Below are 8,676 nucleotides of genomic sequence, written 5' to 3'. Positions count from 1 at the left end.
CAAACAGCAACTCTCAGACAGACCGTGGAGCCTGTAACTGCAGAAACAGTACAAGATATACGTGTTAATTTGTGGTTAAGGCCTATTTATCTGGAACGGCACTGGAGGGTGGCTTGGCCTTTCCTGTAGCGTAGCAGTTAGAACTGCCAGAAGTAAAAGGCATTAAAAGTTAATAAAAAAGTCTGAAACACACTCATTAAAATACTTGGAAAACTTCACAGTTTGGCTTCATACCACAGAGAGAGTATGCAACAACTTGACTGGGCTTGCCTGCCTCCCTAGCAGACTGTCTTGACTTAATACTTAAAAAAAAAATTACCTGGCGCCCAGTGCAGTGCTAAAAAGCCCCTGCCATGTCAGATGCTGTTGTAATTTGCCCTGGAAATGCATCTGAAGCAAAGGAATGTGTGAGCACAAGTCCAGAGCCCGAACAAGGGGAAATACTGATTGTTATACAGATCGGTGGATAAAGATGGTATTTTATTCACTTTAACTCCCAGCCCCAAGTTCCAGGGGCTGACAGCTCTCCCACCCCGCTCCTGCTCGCCTGGCCTCCGGACGGACTGGTGTTGTGGCTGCTCTCCCAGAGCAGCTCTTTGGGCACCACGGCATCGAGCGGCCTCTCTGGAGCCATTTCAAGGAAAATCCAGCCCTGTGTTTGACCTCATTCCTCTATTTACTCACCACACTAATTAGGCCAGGCGGAGGGAAGGCCAACAAGACAGGTAGGATGGACTATTTGCATAGCTGCGAGCGGTTTCTATCTGATGGAGTGGAGTGGATTGAACCCTGGGTGGATCGTGGGTCAAGAGGTTGTTTGAGTTTCACATTCGTGGACGCGCTCTCCACAGCCGGCATGCTTGTTACACCGCCCCGCAGCGCTCGGTGTCGGCTGCAGGGTCACGAACTGAGGCCCGAACACCGAGCCCTCGGGGCAGCTCTGAAGATCGGGGGTCAGGATCGCCGTGGTTATGCACCCGCGCGGTGACACCCCAAGGACAGGCCCTACGGTCGCGCAGTGAAGGCCGCCCACCGTCCGTCCCCGCAGTACGGGCTGCCGGAGAGCGTGAGCTTCGGTGGTGCCAGAGCCTCTGATTTGTCAACAGCTGAAGCCCTCTTGGATCCTTTGTTTAGTTCTAGGGTGAAAATTAAGAGAGATATGAAGTGCCAGTTTAGGATTCTTGCCTAATCCCTGCTCCTCCTACCCCACCCCGCTTACCCGGGACACAGAGCCTTTGGCTAATATTCCACTATTGCTATCACATTTGGGATCATCCTGCAGAAAATCACATTTCTCCTGCTTCATTCAATACACAGTGATTACCTGAGGACCAGGACATAGCACATCATGAATTTTGCACTTATTACAGCTTCTGTTAGTGCAAGGTTGCCTTTGGCTTGGGGGCCTGTTTCCTCATGTGATATCACTGAGATAAAGTCAGAGCCTCTCATTGCTCCTCCCCTTCTCTCATTGCTTATTCCTCCAGCAGTCCTGCAGCAGAACTAGCACATCTCCTCAGATTAAGGCAGATCCCAAACTCCAAGTATGTCTATTCATTTTCAACATACATGTTTCTTACTTGCTCTAAATCCAGGTAAATCTCATCACTGAATCAAGTTACATTACTCTATCTGTGGCAGGCCCTCCTAAACTGAGACCTATTTTTAATTTCACAAATCTCTCTCAAAACTTATTTGCTGTTTTTGAAACAACACAGATGACAGAGCTTTCAGCTGAAGACAAAAGGTGAATGATCCTAGATTTGGATCATCTGTAGTTTATAGCCAGAACAGTGTGTGCTAAGCAGTTCTCTGAAATATGTAAAACTGAAATACTTAGTGAGTTGTTGTACTAAAGCGTTTACTCATTATTTATTTCGAATTCACCCTTGGAGTTGACTTTACGGACACATTTCCACAGTGCTCTTGCCCCCTCCAGTACTTGTCCTGTGAGGTGCTGAGTTCTCTATCAGCTTCTCTTCCCTACGTGAGCACTCAGAGTCAGGTGTAATATACGGAGCCTTATGGCTTTTTTTTTTTTTTTTAATAGGGCCTATTTTACTGAGGAAGGCAACCAGATAGCATTTTTCCTTTTGTCTAGGCCATATTATGGGTCTACGTTCACATACCAGCTCTTTAGCAGCGGGTTGATGTTCCCAGCCATTTTTCCTTCAGGATCCTGCTGCAGAAGATTTGAGCTACATGTCCTACATGTTCCCCATCTTGGCAAATCCCAAAGCAGGGCTGTGAGGACATGCAGAGCAAGTTCAGAGCAGGCAGGCGGTGCAGGGATCGCTGGGATCCACACAACACCACGTGTAAGGAAGACAAGATTTCCAGCCTCCCCACCCATGTTTCCTCACCAGAATGCCTTCAGCTTGAACGGTGCTGAGCTGCCAGCACCTTGCTTAGTTTGGGGGACTGAACGAAACCCAAATGCCCTGTGGAAGAAGAATCTCTCAGCATCCCTGGGTAGGAATGACTGCTTTTAGGGAGGAGAAATTGCTGACAAAACCAAGAACAGCACTCAGCTCCTCCAGACCACCTTGGCCTATCTCCTTTCTTCACAGGAAGCTCCCTGAAAGACGTCTTGGTCGGTAAGGGCCACTGTTGAAAGGGTGGAAAGGAGCCCACACAGTGGAAGGTATGCACATGCCTTCCTTCTACAACTTCTCTATTATCAGTAAAGAACAAAGAAATCACAGATGTGTATCTGATGTGTTTACATGAAAGCTGCATTATTTACTGATGCTTTTAAGGTCATATTTTGCTTCAGTCAAGCAATGAAAAAAATGTGGAGAATATCTTGCAGCTAGTTAGCTAAACACATCTTTCTGCCTTCGGATTGGGCAAGACAGATACTCACAATAAACTTTATCTGGGGGACAGTTCAAGGCAATTGGCAAGAGAGTCCAAAATCCAGTAACTCAAGGTCACCCATCCACTCAGGGGGTTCGGGCTGGCTGAACAGTGACCATAAATCATTACGTTTGACACTGACTCGGTGTCCTGTGTAAAGTGTGTGTGAGTCTGCACGCAGTTCCAGTGGGAGGAGATCGTATCACAGCAGCCATGCTCAGAAGCAATAACCGGTTGCTTCTATCAAGAGGCACAGACTCCACTGGGTATAGAAAAATAATTTTCCACTTAATCACTGGGAGTTTTAGCTGAAGCGTGTATATTCATAGGAGTGTATGTCGCCTAAGCCCATTTTGATGGATCTATAAATCCAAGAAATCGCTGTCTGCAGACACAATCAGCAAACAGCCCTGGTGCTCCTGCCCATCACACCACGTCCTAGGAGGGGGCATAACATGGTGGCATTTCCTCTTGGCATCCTAATAACTTTCTGCAAGCTATGGGGGCACCGTCATGATGGTATCCAAATACGCCCCAGTGACCTACCAAGACAAGGAATTTTACATTTGGGAAAGTGAAAGATGGGAAAATTGAATTGCCTAGGGCTTTTTGGCGATCTATGGTTCAGAAAAAGATATTGGGTCTCTTGAACAGAAGTTTAATGTCTTACACACTGAAGCACCCTTCCTACTAAACACACTCATAGGTGTAGTAGTTCAAGACCCCCACTTGCTTATTGAGGTGCCAAGAAATTACTTGTACGGTCAATTTTTTCCCACAATCAGTTCTGAAGTGTGTGGCCCTGGTGAGTGTGAGAGGTAGGGTACTACTTAAATGGACCTTTTTGATCCAGTGGTTGTCAAATACTGCTACTTGAGGCCCCTGGGGAAAAGTCAAGAGAAAAACCAGACAGTTCCTTTTAGTCCTTGAGAATGGGAAGTTCAAAGTCATTTTGCATTGTCATATCACCTGTTATGCTTCGAGACTGTCCATAACATTAAACCTATGATGTAGCTTGAGCTAGAGCAAAGCCTATTGGCCACAACTTAAATAGCTCCCAAAATAGAAACCTCCTACAATAAATAAAACGAGAGCTGTTCATGCACCAAGACACGTGTGAGAGAGACTGCTTGTAAATATTCTCTGCAGTCTGCGTAGGAGTTGTGTGGAGGCAGCCTGAGGACCTCCAGCAGCAGAGAAAGGAGATACATGGACATTTATTCCACTGAGCTTCTGGGGAAAGGGGTTTTAATATGTGCTGGAAGAAACTGGGGATTTAAGCTATCAACAGGACGAAGTTCACCAGGACAATGTAAGTGCACATCTAAGGATAAAGGCCTAAGATCTGCACTACTGCCTTGTACACTTCCTACCCCACCAGAAGAGTTTTAGTGATAAGGCATCTCTCATCACACCTTTTCGCTCTTCACCTGGCATCTTTAAGCATTTCAGCTAAAATCTGGGAGGAAGGAGTCACAAATTTACTGTCTGTAGCAAATTTCCACTGGATGGAAATCTCTTTCCCAGTCGAGAGGCTCCATAAAGTACCGGAAAAATAATTAAGCCACGCAAACAACATCTTTGCCCAACCTGGGCAAATCCCAGCCTCGGCCACGTAGCTGTTCTTACAGGGGCACGAGCGAGCTGTGCTGCACGCGCACGCAGGTGGGCACACGTGCACACCCAGATGCACGGGGGTGATAAGCGGCGCTGGTAGCACCTCCTGGTTACAGCCTGCTCCTCGTTTCCCCCAGCACAGCTCTCGCACAGCCCCACACACATCTGCCTCTCGGGGCCGAAATGTTTCTGCGCTGCCTCGGGCTGTTTCACGTGCTTTGCTACTTACCCATGTTTTATATTGTTGGCCAAAAAAGTTCAAGCATTACCTATAAAGACAGTAGGAGCAGAAAAATGTTAGTTTACTCTATTTTTTCCAAAATTTGATAAAACGTGGGCAGATATTTTTTATGTGATTTATGGAAACACAACTTCTCCCCTTTCTTCTTTCTCCTTCCCACCAATACCCAACTCTGGCGTTTCCAATACTTTCCCAGAGACAGAAAACATGCACTTTTCTCTAGTTTTTTTTTTTTTTCCTTTTAATAGTTCAATAATTCCTTTTAACATTTTTTTCCCTAAGTCATACTAACGCCAATATCTAGGATAAAACATTTCAAATTAAAACCTGGATATTTGACAAGGGGTAACTTAACCAAAAATAGCATTAGACTTTTCTCACAAAATGATTTAGTGACCAATACAAGGCCTATCTGTATTAGAAGCAGGATTGAAAATATGTAAGCAAACAGTTCAAATCTACTACACCAGTTTATTTTGTGTCCTCGTGGACTTGTGCCCACGAAGCTAACTTCAAAGCAGACCTTCCAGGGTGGCAGCTCTGTTAGGAATGCAGAAAAGGGTACCCATCACGACCTTTCTCATCAAAAGTTTCCAACGATGACCCGGCAGGTCTGCGACTAACAAAAGTCTCCAGGGAAACACAGGAGTGGCTGCAATCTGATTGCAATTCTGGGGAAAGCCTGGGTCTGGCGGTGGTCGAATAACCCACCCTGTGAAGTTCCTTCTCATTTCCATCTCCCCCAGGTCAATCACTGCAGCTCTGTTTTTCCAAGCTGCATATGAACTTCAAGAAGAAACCCCAGTCACGCTTAGTTTGGCAGCAGGCAGGATTTCCCCTATCACAACAGCTCCTCCTACCCTCGTCTTATGATGCTGATTTCCATCACTTTCCTGCATCAACGGTACCCTGCTAGGAGCAAGCAGAGTGGCGCAGCGGAAGCGTGCTGGGCCCATAACCCAGAGGTCGATGGATCGAAACCATCCTCTGCTATAGGCTTTGGTTTTCCTGGCTCCTGCTGTGAGTTTTAGGGCTGAGAGAGCTGGGAAGGCTCCGGGGGGAGACCTTATCGCAGCCTTTCGATACTTAAAAGGGGCTTATAAAAAGGGTGGAGAGGGATTCTTTACTCAGGCAGATAATGATAGGAAAAGGGGGAATGGTCTTAAACTAAAAGAGGGGAGATTTAGATAAAACATTTGGAAGAAATTCTTCTCTCAGAGGGCGGTGAGGCCCTGGCACAGGCTGCCCAGAGGAGCTGTGGATGCCCCATCCCTGGAGGTGCTCAAGGCCAGGCTGGATGGGGCTTTGGGCAACCTGGTGTGGTGGGAGGTGTCCCTGCCCATGGCAGGGGGCTGGAACTGGGTGGGCTTTAAGGTCCCTTCCAACCCAAACCATTCTGTGGTTCTATGATGCTATGATTTGTCTCTGGGGTGAACTGGAACTATGGGCCATTTTAGTAACACAAATTGCACTAATGTCCACAATTTAACTACAAAAATAACTTCACAGTGTTGTCTCCAGAAGATTATCCTTGAAACTATGATGTCCTGTAACACAGACACGTAAAATTAGTGTATCTATATTTGAAATTAGGCATCTTCTTCCCCACTCCCCATTTTGGATATCTATACATACATATACATGTGTGTACACTGGTCAAAATGTGACTTTATAAGCACCGCTGTGAACATGTGTAAGAATTGGTATGGAAAAATACATGGCACGTTCCTTCTATTTCTTCAATGCCCATTTTGCTGCTGGTATGGCATCCCAGTGAGTGCTGGGCCATTCTCGGTCTTGCATGTAGACACAGGTACGTATGTGTATGTAACCAGGAAATAGCACTGCCTGAAGACTGGGTAGGATTTATGAATCAATGGCCACACAGCTCCCCCAGTGACTTTAAAGTGGGAGATGCATCATTTCCTCCTTGCCACTGTGACGTTCCCAGTGACTTGGGTATTTCAGGAAGAGAGGAATATTTCTCAAATTTACTTGGGGTCAGCCATGAGATTTGTTTGTTTGAAATCTCAAATGCTCAGTGACACACCTGATCGGAAATGCTAGCAACTTACAAAGAGACAGAGGATGTGTGGCAGGAAGGGACCTTTGTCTAAGCCCCATCTTCAACTGCAAACATGTAATACAAACTCACGTGAACAAATCAAGCTTCACTTGAAACATGTCAGGTTGCTTGCCCCCACACTTCTGTTAGAAAGCGATCTTATGGGGCTCCACACCTGATAACTTCCAGCCTTGATTTATCTGTGGCCAGCTCTGCCCTTTACTCTCAGTCTTACTTCACCTCTGTCCAGACTGCCAAATGCCCAGCCCCTTTGGTGGGCAGCAATCCTATTCCCCTGCTAGCTGAAAAAAGCCTGACACTTTTGCATCCCCTCCTATAACACAGGCTTTTCCAGCCCCTGCTCATTCATGATTTCTTCTCTGCATCTTGAACAAACCCTTTGTGAATGCGGGTGGTCACAGCCTTCCGGATGGCACTTAGACGGGTGCTAACCCTGCCCTCTCCCTGTCGTTCGCTCTTTCTCGCCGCGCATGCTACAAACGCTTCCCGTGTGCTGGTGGCTCACAGTCACGCTGCGACTGACTAATGCAGCATGATGCAGCTTGTGCGCCAGATCCGGAGCAGCACACTCCCAGCCACCCAGACGTCTTCTCCCCACGGGAAACAGACTTTTTGGTAGCAAACAGTGCCCAGGAACTGAACATCTCCCCCCCGGCACCAGCCAGCTCAGAGCCCGTAGCCCCATCCCCGGGCATTGGAGAAGGAGCTGGCAGAAGGCAGTATCTCCTTGCTGTGCCTGGCTAGGGTTTCTGCCTCATTTCTGGGAGGGGAAGGAGCAAACAGCAGAAGCTGGGGATGTTCATGTTCAGCTGTGGGGAAGAGGAGTGCTCTCAGGGCAACCCGTCCTCGTGCAAGGGGTGATGGTGTGGTCAGCAAAGGCCTGAGCCACAGCTATTACTGTCACAACCTATTACTGTCACAACCTGTGATGAGAGGGGAGGGACAAAGGTGTCCCAAATCTTGGTTGCAGCTGAGTTTGAGCTGCCCTGGACAAGCAGGGCAAACCTTTCCCCTGGCAAACTTCTATTTCTAGCTGAGGAGCACCTAGTTCATGGCAGAACTTACTAGTTCTCAGATCGAGTCCTGTTCTCTGCCCTACTACATTTCACCTCATTTCTTTTACCTACCACTGCTGTTTGCTCAAGCCAACAAGCTTTCTGTGGGTAGCATCTCACGGGCCCCATTACTGGCAATACCCAACACTGTGTCATCAGTTACTGCCACAGGCTCCTTCTGACGTCTTGTGCCACAGCTGGGAGCAAAACATTAAACAAGGTCCATTCCAAGTCCAGACCCAGAGGAATTCCACCAGTAATTGCTTCTGGCATGTTTGTTCTCATTCCATCGTAATCCGTCACGATCTTCCTGTTTGTCAGTGCTTTCCTCACTTCAAAATGCCCATTTCTTATACATCTTCACTTTTCTGGTTTTATTTTAACCTCTTGGTGAAGAATGACTGCATTTGCCTTGTTGGCAAGGTTGGTTATCTTATAAAAGAAAGGCACTTTGTTAATTTGGCATTATCTAACTTGAGCAAGTTCCTGTTGCATTTCATCCCATTTCCGGTTATCTCCTGTCTCTTTCCTCCAGCATGGTTTTTATGTCCAGCTGATCCCCATGCCTAATGCATGAGCTGGAGGGGAAAGACGAGAAGAGCTGGTGCTCAGTTCCCCGCGGTACTTCACCGTGTGCCTGTGATGCTGCAGCCCGTGAAGCAGAAGCAGGCAGCCTACAGCAGAAGGCACAAAACAAGGAGTCAAACCCCGAGCTCCCCCATGGAGCTCTCCCATGGAGCAGGGACTGTGCATCCTTCCTGACAGAACCTGTTGCCTCTTGAAACTCAGAGCCCTTAGGGCTTAGTCAAATATCTTAG

The 8,676-nt window shown here is 47.3% G+C and overlaps 1 long non-coding RNA gene across 1 annotated transcript; it reads right to left on the bottom strand.

Annotated features, from left to right (window-relative positions):
* Nucleotides 1–388: 388 nt before the first annotated feature.
* On the bottom strand, nt 389–7,500 carry LOC308191134. The gene is made up of 3 exons (XR_013947737.1): nt 5,185–7,500; nt 4,706–4,745; nt 389–1,136 (listed from the first exon to the last, which is right to left on the bottom strand). It is a non-coding gene; the product is annotated as an uncharacterized lncRNA (long non-coding RNA).
* Nucleotides 7,501–8,676: the final 1,176 nt, after the last annotated feature.

The sequence above is a fragment of the Anser brachyrhynchus genome (assembly GCF_964034855.1).
Source record: "Anser brachyrhynchus genome assembly, chromosome: 2".
In the NCBI taxonomy this organism is placed as follows: Eukaryota; Metazoa; Chordata; class Aves; order Anseriformes; family Anatidae; genus Anser; species Anser brachyrhynchus.
This window is presented reverse-complemented; position numbering and strand designations above follow the sequence as displayed.